This window comes from Polypterus senegalus, unplaced genomic scaffold (assembly GCF_016835505.1).
Source record: "Polypterus senegalus isolate Bchr_013 unplaced genomic scaffold, ASM1683550v1 scaffold_2643, whole genome shotgun sequence".
NCBI classification, from domain to species: Eukaryota; Metazoa; Chordata; class Cladistia; order Polypteriformes; family Polypteridae; genus Polypterus; species Polypterus senegalus.
The window spans coordinates 1,503-18,422 of NW_024379620.1; the positions used below are offsets into that span (position 1 = coordinate 1,503).

General features: G+C 40.3%; 1 long non-coding RNA gene across 1 annotated transcript; it reads right to left on the reverse strand.

The window, feature by feature from the left end:
- Window positions 1–577: 577 nt before the first annotated feature.
- LOC120519937 lies at window positions 578–10,547 on the reverse strand. Its single transcript, XR_005631704.1, has 3 exons — window positions 10,492–10,547; window positions 3,575–3,663; window positions 578–689 (listed from the first exon to the last, which is right to left on the reverse strand). It is a non-coding gene; the product is annotated as an uncharacterized LOC120519937 (long non-coding RNA).
- Window positions 10,548–16,920: the final 6,373 nt, after the last annotated feature.

The window sequence follows — 16,920 nt, forward strand, 5'->3', positions numbered from 1 at the left end:
AGAAATGGGAGCTTACAGTGACTGAAGGCCTGAGCCAGCACAGCAGTCAAGAACATTTAATTAAGACAGCAGGCGGGTAGGACAGCCTCGGGTACCCGTAAAGCAATGGAGATGCCTGGTGAAAAGCGTGGGGTGAGTGCGTCCAAAGTTGAAGAATGCCAGCTTCCATGTCACTGACATAACCAGTCAGAGGGTGGTGAAGATGATAAATGGGCAATGGACAGTTTAAAAATCTTCTATTTTTATGTGTAGGCAACAAATATTTTGTCTTTTTTTAAGTTTAGGATTACTGATCATTATTGCCTATCATAACCACTGTATTAGAATTAAAGTAAAGTAATCTAAACAATCTGGAAAATGTCGTGTCATCACTCAGCACAGTGGTCTGTCTTTGGGTTGTGAGAGATAACAACAAAAACTGGAAAAACCGTGTGGATGAGAATTTTACACTCCTTAGCTTCTACAGGCAATTAATTATACGTGAGGAAACCTCACTGAGCAGAACAGAACCTGGATGGTCCATTAAAATAAGTTCAAAACGTTTTATAATTTACCTGAGAAACACGAGCGCCTCCAAGCCAAGTTTGCGGGTTTGAGTTGTCTCTGTTTGCAATTACATTTTTTATAAATGTGTTGGCTTCTTCGCTGTGCACTGAGGCGAGGTTTCCTCCAAGATATTGACAATATAACTAAAGAAGAAGAAAAGGTCACAAACAGTCATAAGAGATTGGCTGGTCTCTGATTGGACAGGCAAACAAATACATTTTATTAAACAGATGAATGCAACTTTGAACAGGGTCTAGAAACACCACCAACTGAATCAGTTCAGATAAAGATTACAAGGAGTGTCTCAAGCCTTCATGCAAATGTCTGTAAAATGTGTCACTCTTGTGACTTCATTGTCACAACTGTCACAAATGTCAAGAGCAGCAGCAGAACTTCTGAATTCACTTTAGCAGAGCCCTTGAACCTCAGGATACTCTTGCCAGTTAACTTCAGGATGCACGATTGTGTAAAAACTGTGCCATAAGAGACAGGGGGCACAGCTGAGTGACTAACTCTAATAGTTCATAGTGTGCCAGTAAACCTGAACAGAATAAACAGAACTAATAAAATCATTTGGAGTCACCCTGCTCAAATTATTTCCAGCTGCAAAAGAAAATACATAGATTATTCTACACATACAGACCCCATGTGTGCTGCCAAAGCTGCTGAATGGACAGGGAAATGGAGTTGAAACAGAGTTGCTAAAAGTCAAAACCAGGAAATCACCAATACGCGTCATCAGAACCAAATCTCTCAACAACAATTGTATTGCAGCCAGAATGCTAGTCATAAGTACGCACACTGATTAGGGATTTAAATACTAGACATGCTGCTGCTGTGTTCACCTGAGACAAAGAAAACTGATAAATCCTAACCTTAATTCCTATTGTCTATCCCACTACTTGGTCACTTATTCCTTGTGCCTGTGGTTATGTTTGTGAAGAAAGAAATGTTTAATGCTTGAGTGAAATTTACACTTCGAGTTTCCAACTGTGTCTCCGTGTTCTTGATGAACTTGTTTTAAAGTCACCGTCTCAATCCACTGGACTGATGTTCTTCATCATTTTAAACACTTCAGTCAGGTTTCCTCTTCATCTCTGAAAAGTCTCAGCTCCACACGTCAAGGCGCTATATAACCTGACATTCTGTTAATGGCTTCTGAACACTGTCTGGCAGTTGATAGCTTAGAGTCCACTATGACTCCTAAATCCTTCTCGTGAGGTGGACTCTCGATTTTCAGAACCTCCCATTGTGTATTCAAACCTGACATTTTCACTTACATACCTATATATATATATATATATTGCCTATAGAAAACCATTGAAATAGTTATGCTATTTGTCATAAAGCCTGAAATCAAAAACTGTGCTCAAAAGAACCTTTACTAACTTTATTTACAAATATTGCCTTGAAACATCAAACCACTGAAAAGAAAGTGAGCAGCTCAGAAAATTAATTTAAAAATGAAAAACAAGAATGTCATCAATCCCCTGGTTTAACACTTAGTGGAGCCACTGTTTGGTGTAATTACAGCCGTCAGTCCTTTTGGATATGTCTCTACTAGCTTTGTACACCTACCTTGGGGAATGTTTTCCTATTCGTTCTTTTTGAGTTCAGTTAATTTTCATTGTTGGTCTGCAATGGTCTGCTCTCCTCAAGTCCATCCATTGATTGTGTGTTAGATTTAAGTGAGGGCTCTGACTTGGCCACTCAAGGACATTCGCCCTCCTATCCTTAAGCCACTGTGTTGTTTGCTCATTTGGTGGTAAGTTTGGGATCGTTGTCATGTTAGAAGGCGAATGACCTTCCCATTTTCAACTGTCTAGCAGAGGGATGCAGGTTTTCCTTAAGAATTTGGGTGCACTTTGCATCATCCTTTTCCCCTTCAGTCCCGACTAATTGCCCAGTCCCAGATGAAGAGAAACCCCTTCGAAAAATAATACTGCCATCACCCTGCTTCACAGGGGTATGGATGGTTGGCATGCTGTGTTTCTCCAAACATTGCTCTTGGAGTTCAATCCACAAAGGTCAATTTTTGTCTCACCTGATCATGGCACTTTTTTCCACATGGCAGCAGAATATCCCAGGTGAGTTTCTGCATAGATTGTGGCACCTTTTCAGAAAAGGTTTCTTTGGTCACACAGACCAGCTTGAGAGGTTGTTGCCACAGGTACAAGTCCACCATTTCCTTCCATGAATCCTTGTAAGTCCTGCAAAGTTGCCTCTTGGCAGCCTCTCTGATCAATGCCTTTCTATCTCGGTAATCCAGTTTGGATGGACAGCCTGATGTAGGCAATGTTTAGGCGGTGCTATACACCTTCCACTTCTTAATGATACTCAGAACAGTACTCAGAAGGAGAGCTAAAGCCTTTGAAATCTTTTTGTAGCCTTCTCCTAACTTACAGTATGCCTTTCTACAACTTTATGCTGGAGCAGCACTTTTGACAGCACTTTCCTATCCGTGTTAGTTTCTTTTTCAGAACCTTGCACTCCTAGTAGTGAAATCTTGAAGAGATAGCTGGTTTTATTTTATTATTATGTCAGGTGGGGCAGTTAGCCAAGTGTTTGGTCTGGCAGCTAATAGGTTACATATGATGAACTTTAGAATGGTACACTCTACGGGTGTGATCACTTTAATAAACCTAGTATTTCACTCATTGATTTTTAATAATTGCCCAAAATGTTTTAGAATGTTATTTCACATTGACAAAGAGGGTTAGAATGTGTACATATAGCTAACAAATTTAGACTTATTTTATTTCCCAGGGTGTAATGTGACAAAAGGTATAGATTTTCACAGGTATGATGACTTTCTATAGGCACCTGTACACACACACACACACACACACACACACACACACACACACACTAAAGATTTTGAAGTTCTTCTAAAAGCACAAATTATTCTATGACCACAGATTCCTGTCAGCTTTACAATTTTAGTCAATCTGTGGTAGAGCATTTAATTACAAACTTTCTTTTTTCACTTCAATGTTTTATTCAAATTGTTAATAATAAAATGAATTACCTCAGCTTCAGCATGTCCTTTTGTCACTGGAATGAAGCGGTAACATTTGCTTTGAAATGGAGTCCAGCTATAGGCACAGGAACATTGATCTAATAATGAATGAGACTGTTTCAGTAAATGTAGTGCAGCATCATCCAGTAATGCAGGGTTAGGTTAAATGACAAAAAGAAATACAGATTACAATGTGGACATCATATCACGTACACAGCCATTCTCAGTCTTGCAGAACTTAGCGATGTTAATACATTGATCTGTTAAACTCCACTGCGGTGGGTTGGCACCCTGCCCAGGATTGGTTCCTGCCTTGTGCCCTGTGTTGGCTGGGATTGGCTCCAGCAGACCCCCGTGACCCTGTGTTTGGATTCAGCAGGTTGGAAAATGGATGGATGGATGTTAAACTCCATGTTGCATCTCTTTCACTCATCAGTCTGTCCTTTTCCTCCACCTGTTAGTTCCAGTAGAGCAGAGTTTTTGACACAAGGATTATATGACTTCTTGCACCAAAGCACTCAGAGGATACACAGACTATTATCACTAATGGCCAGCTGCTAGAATAGCAATTTTTTCGATAATTCTGACACTAAAGGGTCACCATCTCCCTTTCATATGGAATGGCTGCCATTACAAAGCAGTCTTTGTCTTACGCTACGGGCGATTTGCTAATGTAAAATCTGTAAAGCTCTGTGTGTGTATGTGTTAAATGAAAGTGCATTAAAATGACAATTTTATGTTTCTCTCTACTTCAGAGCTCCTTCTCTGAGTAAAACCCCTTTACACATTTTTTCTTCATAGTATTTTTTGCTTTCCTTTACTTTTTTTTAACAAGTCTGTAATTTGCTACTTTTTCGTCTTCATGTTGGACTTTGCATCGGTTTCTGCTTCAGCTGAATCTTTTAAGGGGTTATGCTGCCACCTAGTGGCTGACAATATATAAATAGATGGTGAGTCCTGTTCGTGACAGTTTGAATAAGTCATTCAGAGTTGGCTTGTGGAAACCAGCTCCACGTGGTCTATATGCAGAAGTGTGAACCCCAACTGCACCAATTTTACAACAAATCAACTACATATCCAGCTGAAAAAGCCATTTGAAAAATACTTTATAACCAAGCAAGCATGTATACAAACACCATATCACCTCGAGCCAACATGAAGATGTCCGGCAACTTGGCTAAGAACTGGGAGATCTTTAAAGCAGAATTTCAGCACTTTATTTTAGCTACCAGACCTGCATGAGAAGCCCGCGGAGGTACAAGCAGCCACCCTGAGACAAGTAATGGGTAGTGAGTGCCAACACGTCTACCGACATAATCTGCACTTAATGGACGAACAGCAACAGGATGCTGCCGCCATCTTGGCTGCCCTTGAGAGGTATTTCAAGCTGACAAAGAAAGTCATATTCAAGCACTTTGTTTTTTGGATCCCTCAAGCAAGAGGAAGGTGCAACAATAGACATATTTGTAACTAACCTAAGGGAGAAAGCTGCAACATGTTATTATGGACAGTTTAAAGACGAACTGATTATGGACACGCTGGTGCTAGATATTACTGATGAAAGCACTCTAAGGTGCTTGCTAACAGAATGTGAACTTTAACATCCGCTATTGACATCTGCTGAGCTGCAGAGGAAACAGACTTGCGAATGAAGGCATTAACACAGGCTAAACCAGATGACATTATTAACAACTCAGACGTCTGAAAGCCTGCACAACAAGGGACACTCAAGCCCACCAAGTCATGACTTCCGAGAAACCCCAGGAAGCAGAAAAGTGCAAGTATTGTGGCAGTACACACAACCAGGGAAGAGTCATGTGCTTAGCTTTCGGCAAGGTCTTTCTACTCAGTGGAACCCACAACCTCAACTCAACTGTGGGCATGGACACCAGCCCTGCACAACTGATGGCCCACAGGCAGAAAACACCCTTCTGGTTGACTGACATCACTGCTCGAACTGTGCATAATTACAGATGCTCCTGGTAAGCTGCATTTTATCCGGAAAGTTGTAAAACAATCATATAATAAAATGGCCACAGACATTCCTGAATTGAACCGGCATATGGAGACAGGGAACTTGTCTCCAACAGGTAGCTCCGCGCTCATATCTGGTAGATGTGGAAGGAGCCCTGTACTGATGCAAGTGGGTGGACCTCAGGCCTGCCAAGTCTACTCCGACCACACTGACAGAAATGTTTCAAGTTCACACAGAGCCCAGCAAAGCAACGCATCAAGACAGACTGAGGCCTCAATGAAGGATCAGCTGGAGCATCTGCCTGCAACTGTCAGCACACCCTTCTTACAGCTGGGGATGAAGATGCAAACTGAGAAGGCACCTGAGACCTCGCACTACATAAGCAACGCCAGACGGATTCAGCTGCAGAATAAAAAGTTGAGTTTTGTGGCTTAAATAACTAGTTGGCATGTGGAAACCAGTTCTGTGTGCTCCATATGCTTAAACAGAACTTGTCCCTTCCTGACCTCCAGTTTTGTTGTACCATCTGCTAGTTTCCAGCTCAGTGCTGCTGTGCTAATCTGCTCAGGCCTATGGATTATTTCAGGTATTCTGCAGGCCCTCCAACTTGTTTTTTGCTCTGCTCATTATTGCTATTTTATTTTATTTTATTTTATTTTTTTATTTATTTATTTTTTTATTATTATTTATTAATTTTATTACAATCAATACATAGCAATCAAGTTTTTACAAAAAAGAATTATGCTAAGAGCAGATCGATCCCCACCCCTGAGAGAGAGAGCAAGCCAAACGGTGTAAAATTTAAGGCTTGTAAAAATACCTAAATCAACATATTCTCTGTGCTTTATAAACTTATTTTAAAATATTACTGATTAGATCCTGCCATGTTTTGAAAAAAGTCTGCACAGATCCTCTAACTGAGTATTTGATATGTTCCAACTTCAAATAATATAACACATCGGTTTCCCACTGACTTAAAAGAGGAGAGTTTGGGTTCTTCCAGTTTATCAGAATAAGTCTGCGTGCCAACAGTGTAGTGAATGCAATCACAATTTGTTTGTCTTTCTCCACTTTAAGACCCTCTGGAAGAACCCCAAACACAGCTGTTAATGGGTTAGGAGGGATTGTGAGTCCAAGGCTGTCTGAGAGGTAATTAAAAATTTTTGTCCAGAATAATGTTAATTTGGAGCAGGCCCAGAACAGGTGACCTAGTGAGGCTGGGGCTTGGTTGCAACGTTCGCAGGTTGGATCATCACAGCCCTGGAAACATTTTGGAGAGTTTTAGTCGAGACAGATGTGCTCGATATATAATTTTAAGTTGTATAATTGTATGCTTTAGCATATGGAGCTCAGTGAATTCTCTGCATTGCTACTTTCCACTCCTTTTCTGATATATTAATTGAGAGGTCATTTTCCCAGTGTCCTCTTGGATCTTTGAAAGGAAGGGATTGTAAAAGGATTTTATATATTGTAGAGATGGAGTCTAACTCCTTGAAATTGAGCAATAATTTTTCCAGTGTGGATGAGGGTGCAAGATGAGGAAAATCTGGAAGGTTCTGTTTAACAAAGTTCCTGATTTGAAGATAGTGAAAGAAATTTGTAGCTGGAATGTTAAATTTGGAATGTAATTGTTCATAGGATGCAAAGACGTTGTCTATATAAAGATCTCTAAGCAAGTTAATTCCAAATTTTTCCAGATATTAAAAACTGCATATGTTTGTGAGGGTTGAAAGAGGTGGTTCTCTTGCAGAGGTGCCACAGATAGAAGCTTCTCCATCTTAAAATGCTTTCTACATTGGTTCCAGATTCTAAGTGAGTGGAGCACAATTGGGTTATTAGTGTATTGCCGATAACGTGTGTTTATTGGAGCACAAAGCAAGGAATACAAAGAAGTACTGCAGGATTTTACTTCTATTGCGATCCATGCCAGTGTATGTTCTTCTATTTGTGTCCAGGTTCTTATCGCCTGTATATTTGCTGCCCAGTAATAAAACTGGAAGTTAGGTAGAGCCATGCCGCCTTCTGCCTTTTGTCTTTGTAGGGTCGCTCTTTTGATGCGTGGATGTTTAGAATTCCAAATAAATGAGGTTATTGTTGAATCTAATTGCTTAAAGAACGATTTATTAATGTATATTGGTATGTTTTGAAATAAAAAAAGGAGCTTAGGAAGAATATTCATCTTAACAGTGTTAATTCTTCCAGCTAGTGTGAGATGAAGGGTTGACCATCTATGCAAGTCTTGTTTAATTTTTTCCATGCAGGCACGAAATTTTGTTGATATAGAGCTTTATGTTTACTTGTGATGTTTACCCCGAGGTATTTAAACTGTTCTGCAATGATAAAAGGAAGGGTGTCTAATCTAATATTATATGCTTGAGAATTCACCGGAAAGAGTACACTTTTATTCAGATTAATTCTGAGACCAGAGAGCTTTTGAAATTCTGTGAGTGCTGCTAAGACTGCAGGCACAGAATTTTCTGGTTCCGACATATACAGTACCATGTCATCTGCATATAATGAGATTTTCTGTTCCAGTCCTTCTCTGCTAATCCCCTTTATCTGATCAGTATTTCGACAATGTATTGCCAGTGGTTCAATGGCAATTGCAAACAGCAGTGGTGACAAAGGGCATCCTTGTCTTGTGCCACGTTCTAGTTTAAAGTAGTCTGAGCAAATGTTATTGATGCAAACTGAAGCTTCTGGGTTAGTATACAGTAATTTAATCCATGCACAAATGTTCGGGCCAAACCCAAACTTCTCCAAAATAGTAAAAAGGTATTTCCATTTTATTTTACCTCTTACCCTGCGTAAGTGTTGAGTGCTAAGCTTTCAGAACATCATGTCTGTAAACTCAATTTTACCAAACAACATCGGTACTTTTTACTCTCTCAGGATATGACAGGTCTGAAAAAATCACAGAGATGTGCACACCATCTACAGATGGCAACGCCTCAAAACAGTTGCAATGCGTTGTAGCTTCATAACTTTGTCCTTTTTTATTAGTTCAAAAATGGTAACAACAGGTCTTGTTATCAAACATTATTTAGCTCTAGAAGGGTTGATCACCAAATGATGTCAATAGCAGAAGTTCTCTGATAAGAATTCTCGGTCGACTGATTGTGGGTTGTCACAGCTTTATAATGAAACATGCCCTTGTCTTCTAATTCCTCTTCTCCCTGTCTTATTTTATCATTCTACATGTCTGGCTGGATCAAAAGCTCAAGGAGTATCAGTTTGAATTTCCTCTGGAGACTCTCTGGGTCAACATCAAGTGTGCTCAACTTTTCCCAGCTGCCCCAGTCCACCTTACTGACCCAGTCAGCTGTGAGGTTTCCGCCATACTGACACCCTCAGGTGATGAACTTATTTATATTGAACACTCTGTCCATAGCAAATGGTTAGGGTGAATTACTCTTGAAAGCTCCAACATCAGCTAATCATCTTTCTTTTTCGACTGTGACATCCACGTGTCTATCCATACCGGTAAGCTTACGTGAATTGTGCTGTTTCTTCATTGCTTTCTTTGATTTTTTTTCTGTTTCTTGTTTGCTTTATTACTTCTAAACGTTTGGTTTTTCATGTACTTTAATTAAATATAAAATAATACATGACTTTTGGCATTATATTTCTACTTTAATTCCTATTTGTATAACTTATGAAACTGTTTGAGCATTGAAAAGGCACCATATAAATGAAACATATTCATTTTGTTAGTTTTATGACCTTTCTGCTTTCCCCATCGCGCTGCGTAAACTACATTGGTGTAAACTGAAAACCCCCAGAATGAAACTCATTTGAAACAGGGACCGGGCACTCTGGTTTCCTCCCGCAGTCCAAAGAAATGCAGGTTGGGTGCATTGGCAATTGTAAATTGTCCATAGTGTGTGCGTGTGTGTGTGTGCGCGCCCTGCGGTGGGCTGGCGCCCTGCCCAGGGTTTGTTTCCTGCCTTGTGTTCTGTGTTGGCTGGGATTGGCTCCAGCAGACCCCCATGACCCTGTAGTCAGGATATAGCGGGTTGGATAATGGATGGATGAAACATGGACAGTATTTTTGAATAACCCATTGGCTGCTCAGTCATTTAAACTGCCTTCAACTGCACTTCCTCTGAAGGCACCAGAGCCTCGTATGTCAGAGAAGTAAAGCCACCTTTCTAATGGCAGTGCCAAGGAGTAGCCTGTTTTATGATTTTGAGTAGGGTTATTGATTTCATCCCAAAACGTTCCCCACATTTCACAAGCTGCAAACATATTACAGACCTCTGGTCTAAGTCAAAAGTATAGGACATGCTGTTTTTCAAAAATTCACTTCTGATTGGGTGATATGCTTGATTGCTACTTTGATGCCCCTGCCAATCAATTAAAGGGCACACCACTTCTGAGTAATTTTACAGTTGCCAGTCAGCCTAGTAGCTGGGGAACAGAAGTAACTTGGCAAATTGATTCAATAGGGCGGTGTCATTAAGTTGGCACCTAAACCTGAATTGAAAGTCTTCCTTGATTAATTTACCAAATCTGCTTGTTCTACTGCAGGCTGAGAAAACAAGCAGGCCAGAAGTAAGAGGTGCCAATCCATGGAAGGGCACACTCATTTACAGCAGAAACAACTCTTAATTTAGCCTTAATTGAGCCTGTGTGGCAACAGCACTGAACACCAGGCCAAAACATCACCTTCACCTTGGCCAAGACAATCGGAGATGAAAACAATGGAAGGAAACAAATCAAGTGCCAGCTAAGCAACATCTACTGTAAGTTGCCTGATGCTTTGAGGTGCTGAGTTTTCTCTTCATCCTAATGGACTAATGTGTGTTATTTCAAATTTTTACTCTAAGGTTTTTTTGCAAACACACTAAATCACATTATTTGGAAATTAAACGTTTATTTCAAGGATAATTACAGGCTGATGTGATCCCAGACTGGCAGACACTGAAGATCAATGAGAAATAAAACTTACTTTGTGCCTCTGTGACCCCAAGGGATATGCAGAACAACAGTAAGATCAGCGGTCCAATCATCCTGAGCAGACTGTGAAAGAGAAGAAAAGAAAAGGCAGGAGAGTTAATGGTAGCAACACAGTCACATCCTTCTGCAAGTGGAACTGCTCAAATGTTAAACATGGATAACAAATCACTCTTCAGAAACTCAATTTAAAAAGCAAACTCTAACACAGAGGATTATACAAGTTATTTTAGAATTAAAGGATCCTGAGGCTTGTATTGTTCAGGAGAACCAGATGGGAGCCAGTGAAGGATCACACAACTTTGTCCATTTTAATTGAACTGATCTTTGTGTACTTTTTAGTTTAACATTCTGCACAAAGCCTACTTTCATCCCAACCATGTTAAACACTGATTGGAACTGGAAAACCGAACAGATGAAGTCAACGCACCTTCAAAGTTGATATTCTTAAGTCTTAAACACAATACACCTATGATTCTCTGTCTGTCATGTAATTCATGTTTCCCAGTGCTCAATATATACCCACGGGTGAGGGCCAGGCTCTGATCTGAGGGCATGGATGGTGGGTGTGGTTCTGCCAATCAGGTCATGTGGACCTCCCACAGATGGAGCTGAAATGTGAGTCTGGGCAAACAAAGTCTGCTTGTCTCCTCTTGGCCTGTTGCCACCATGAGCCTCGTCAAGACAAACATGAGTTTGGGAAATTGATCACTGGGTGGTGTGTGAATAAATCCTGAAGAATCTGAGAAGTTGGAACACCGAGACTATGTCCCCAGATTTCATCCAATGTAAAATAATTGACTTGAGATATGATGTAAATATGTAACAATACACTTGTGATTCTAAAAGAATGTAATTCATTTTGATATTTCCTGCAATTTATTTTTATATATACTAGCAAAATACCCGTGCTTCACAGCGGGGAAGTACTGCATTCAAATTTTTATTAAGAAGATAATTAAACCTTTTTAAACTGAGGAAAATATACCAATAATTATTTGTTAATGATATCTTTGTATACCACATTGTGAGTTTGGCCCTCCGGTTGTAATATGACCGAGCTGTGCGCTGAGCTTACTCTTGAGCATGTAACGTACAGTCGGCCATGTGAACAGTAATCTTGTCTCAGATCTCACAGCTTGGATTGCTGCTGTCATAATCGGTTTGAGTTTCATGGTTTGTTTCAATCACGACAGTATTTGCAGGACTTGTGCTGAAGTGACATTCGGCATCTGTCAAGCGTTGTAAGCACACAACCGGTTTCAACAATAATTTCACATCCAGCTTTTGAGAGTTTAAACATTCATAAACATCAAAGTGTCCACTACTGAAATCGTCACCTGTCAATCTAAGATGTTTAAGAGGCATTGGTGGTTGTCGAAAGGTGTAAAATATTTGGCCATTTCGGTACACTTGAAAGCGACAACCGAACAATTCAGCGGCAGCCATCAACTCACATGCAGATCCATAGGTGAAGGGCTTAAGCATTTCACTCTTCTGGTGCTCCTGTGTAGTCTAATTATCTCCTGTACTGTCATCAGTCCACACCTTGAACCTGTGCCACTCATTCAATACATAAGACACAATGGATATCAAGAGTGAGCCTGATATGGCCGTGCAATATGTAACACAGAGAATGGAAAAGGCAGGCGGCATCTCCGGGCATGGAAACCACTCGGTAAGTTCTTTGATCGATGGTGATCACCTTGATAGACATGTTAATGGGGTTACGGTTGGAATGATAAAGGAAATGGGTACCTGAACAATGTAAAGTAAGTTTAAAATACCTACACAATAACTATAATCGTAATAAACAAACAATAAAACAGCGGAGAAGCCATGGATTGAATAAAAAAGCTGTAGTTATCAGCAGGGAGATGTGAATCCTGTGACGAAGCAAAGAAGGGAATGTAGAGACCGGAGCGACGGACGGCCTTATATAGGCAGGCAGCCAACAACGTGGAGGCGTTGGGATGGGGACCCAACGCCACCTCACACGTGACCGAGCTGCAGGCTATGGGCGATATATATGCGTAAGTAGGATTCAGTTAGCGTTGGGAACCCGTGTACCAAATTTCTTTTTGATGGGCCCATAAGTAACAAAGACCGTTGGAAAGTTCAATATGGTGGCCGACAGTGGCGTCATACCACTGAAATAAGTATGTATGCCGTTTTCAGTTAGCACAGGGAAGCGCCTACTAAATTTTGTGAAGATGGGTCCATAAATAAGAAAGTTCAACATGGCAGGCGTTTATCGACCGTTATGACCGTTACGTGTAAAATTTCAAAATGAAACCTGCTTAACTTTTGTAAGTAAGCTGTAAGGAATAAGCCTGCCAAATTTCAGCCTTTTACCTACACGGAAAGTTGGAGAATTAGTGACGAGTGAGTCAGTCAGTCAGTCAGTCAGTCAGTCAGTGAGGGCTTTGACTTTTATTAGTACAGACAGGGCCGGATTTTCCTATAGGCTAACTAGGCTTCAGCCTAGGGCCTCAAGATCAAGAGGGGCCTATTTTATTATCTCTCATGTAATTTACAAACTTAAAAATGGGAGGTGAAAGGGCCTCATAAGTGGAATAGCCTAGGGCCTCTTTTCATCTAAATCCGGCCCTGAGTACAGATATATATATATATAGAGAGAGAAGCCAACCAAAATGACACCTTTTATTGCTTAACTTAAAAGATTACAATATGCAAGCTTTTGAGGCAAATCAGGCCCCGTCTTCAGGTGAGATGTAATACAGAAACTTGAGTTTAAATGAAAAATCTTAAATGTAAAAAATTAATAGGTTCATTCAGGCTATGATTAATTTTACAAGAGAGAGAAGAACAATGTATGGTCAAGATCTTTGGATAAGATAACTGTCCAGCAAAGTCCTTTGAAGTATAACAGCCATGGACACTGTGAGAGGGACTTTAAACTTAAAAACACAGCAAGAGAGAAAAGAATGGGAAGTTAAACTCATGTTAAAATTTAATACAACATGGCTTGAATACAGACGAGAGTTTTACAGCCAGGTATGAGGACTGTTTGCATCTCTCAGACTGACACAGCTAACCTGTCTACAGACACACATTGTTTTGAAAAACTCATCACAAACTTCAAAGGACTTTGTTGGACAGTTATCCTATCCAAAGATCTTGACCGTACATTGTTCTTCTCTCTCTTGTAAAATTAATCATAGCCTGAATGAACCTATTAATTTTTGACATTTAAGATTTTTAATTTAAAGATTTACCATTGTTGTTTCTTGTCCTAGAGTTGTCCTTGACTTTTCTCTACATTCATAATGGCTAACACGGTACAACACCCTAGTACTCTCTCCTCTCTCTCTCTCTCTCTCTCTCTCTCTCTCTCTCTCTCTCTCTCTCTCTCTCTCTCTCTCTCTCTCTCTCTCTCTCTATATATATATATATATATATATATATATACTGGGAGCCCGGTCGAATCGGGCTACAAATTCTATGTTTGTGAAATCCATACTTTCTCTGCAAAGAATTATTTGTTTTTTAAGTCCTTGAAATTATTTTGTTATCATGGCACTGATTTGTGCTTAAAATAAACCTTTTCGGCCGATGTAATGAAGAGCTTCCTGTTTAAACGGGGCTGTGAGACGTGAACTCAGCTCTTGATAGCACCTCATTTGATTTTTTCTGGCAAACAAATTTTCAAAACAAACCTTATTTTATGACTCTAATCAGAGTCGGAGTAATAATTATGTTGGCATGGTCATTTTAGATCTGAGATCGGCTAAAATTACTTTCTGAATTACTTATGATTCCAGAGCTGTCAAAGGGTTTAAGTCAGTTAGTCCTGGAAAGTATGCCCCACCAAACCAACGTTTCAAAAACGAACCGAACTTACTGTTATCTGCTCAAACCAACACCGACTTACTATACATGGCCATCCAGCAGTGTCACTGAAGCATTCGAACATTCTTTTCCAATCATGTAATACTGCGTCCGTGTTTTCCACGTGATGTTCTAACTACAGAGGCAGAGTCCCATTGCATGCTTCTAACTTGTATTGAATCGAGGTATTGACGCGAACACCATACATACGGATAGTATCAAATTATATATAAGGACTAGCAAAATACCTGCGCTTCGCAGTGGAGAAGTAGTGTGTTAAAGAAGTAATGAAAAAGAAAAGGAAACATTTTAAAATAACGTAAGATGATTGTAGATGTAATTGTTTTGTCACTGTTATGAGTGTTGCTGTCATATATATATATATATTGTCACAAGAACGAGACATGGACAGATAAAGAGTTGGGGCAGCCACCCGTATAATATAGTATCCTGGCTGCAAAAGGTCGTTTTCTCAAAATAATCAGCACTGAAGTGCATTCAGAGTCAGTACAAGACTGAAACAAAGGAAAAGGGGCAGGTTTTAAAGGGGGAGACAGGAAGTGAGGTCATATGGATCTGGCACGTGGTCTTCCACCATTGGTTCGTAGCCGGAGGTGACATCAGAGGGACTGGAGCTGGTGTGGCCGACTTCCATTGGCTCATTCGGAAGTGATGTCAGGAGAGCCAGGTGAAATCCCCCGGGGATGGTCTACAGGCAAGGGAGAAAAAGAGTCAGTGCACTCTGCCACACCCGGCATGCCTCCGAACTGCCTTCACTCAAGCCCTTTAGCTGCCTCCCATGCTGCACGTGTGTGACAATATATACTGTATATATACTCTATATACATATATATACATATACATATAAATATATATACATATTCATATATATATATACAGATATATATATACATATATATATATAGACACACACATACATATATACAGCCTTTTGAAAGGCTACACCACGCTACTGTGGTATAGAAATTACATTTTTCTATGTCAGCGTCAAATTTCTGCCTCTGGTAATGTGTCTTACCGGCATTACCAGCAATTAAAGAAAATTAGTTTTGTGTCCTCTGCGGTGTTAGAGAGAAAGGCTTTGGTTTGGGATAAAAGGAAAAAATGTGTAAAGAAAGGAAATTTGCCTTTTTTTATATAGTATAGAGAGCGTCTTAAGCTGACAATATGGCGCATTTTGGGGAGTGTCGCGAGTCTCCGTGTAGACTGGAGAGCGGCCCTGCCATTAACCAGCTGGGATGGCACTGTCAGTCCTCCACTCCTGGGCATGTCTTCTGTTACCTCATTATCGTATCACGTGCAAAGAAAGTGCAAAGCGCCTTAATATTAGTTTGTCGCGGTCTAGAAAAGGGATCCGTGTTTGAAGTTGTCTGGGCTATAGCTCAGGAAAGGAGGAAAAATTAAAAGTGTTTACTTTCACTTAAGGCAGGGCGCAGTGAGCGTCTCAAAGGCAGCACAGCTAAAGCGTGCGCTGGCTGCTCAACTTTATAGTATTTTTGCAGGGCAGGAGACGCCACTTTTTGCAGACATGTTCACGTGATCAAAAGTTTCCGCGCTCTTTGGAGGTGTTGCTTGTTCTCTACGTACTGCATTCACAGTCAGTTCACGTGAGCGCTCGAGTACATGCATCGAAGGTTCTCAGCTGTACTTGTGCTATCTCGTGCGATCTTGTGATGTTCACGGCTTTATTTAATGTTAGCTAAGACCCGGCACTTAAAGTTTCTCGCTGCACCTTACAGCTGAGTTTGTGCCAAACACTAGTCTATCCTGACCATCTCATCTTCGTTTACATAAGCACAGCCCTTCACCCGAATATTGGTCCAGGGATTGGTCCTGCGCTGTATGCACAACGATTACATTCCAAATTTAAGTTCCCAGCAACACATTTCACTACCTTCAAATCAGAAACTTTGTTAAACAGAACCTGCCCAATTTTCCTCACCTTCCACCTATCTCTATGCCGGAAAAATTATTGATCAGTCCTGAGAACTCAGACAGCATTTCTAACAATATATAAAACAATTCTAGAGTCCCTATATATCAAGCACATCTGTCTCGCTTAAAACTGTCCAAAATGTTTCCATGTCAAGAGCCAAACTGCGAACGCTGCAATCAAGTCCCAGCCTCACAGTGTCATATGTTTTGGGCCTGTGCCAAATTAACATCATTCTGGACCAAAATCAGCCAGGGTGTCCCAGTCCCTCCTAACCCACTAACAGCTGTGTCTGGTGGGCTCACAGAGGAGCTTAAAGTGAAGAAGGACAAACAAATTGTGATTGCCTTTACTTCACTATTGGCACACAGACCTATCTTGCTAAACTTGAAGAATCCTAACTCTCCTCTTTTAAGTCAGTGGATAACTGATTTTACATACTGTTTGAAATGGGAAAAAATCAAATTCATACTTAGAGCATCTGTACAGAAATGTTTCAAAACCTGGCAGGATCTTCTAATTAATGACATTCTAGAATAAGCTTTTAAAACACTGAGGAAGCAGATTCTCTCACTTCTTTTTCTTTCCCATTTATCTTTATTTACTTATTAATTCGTC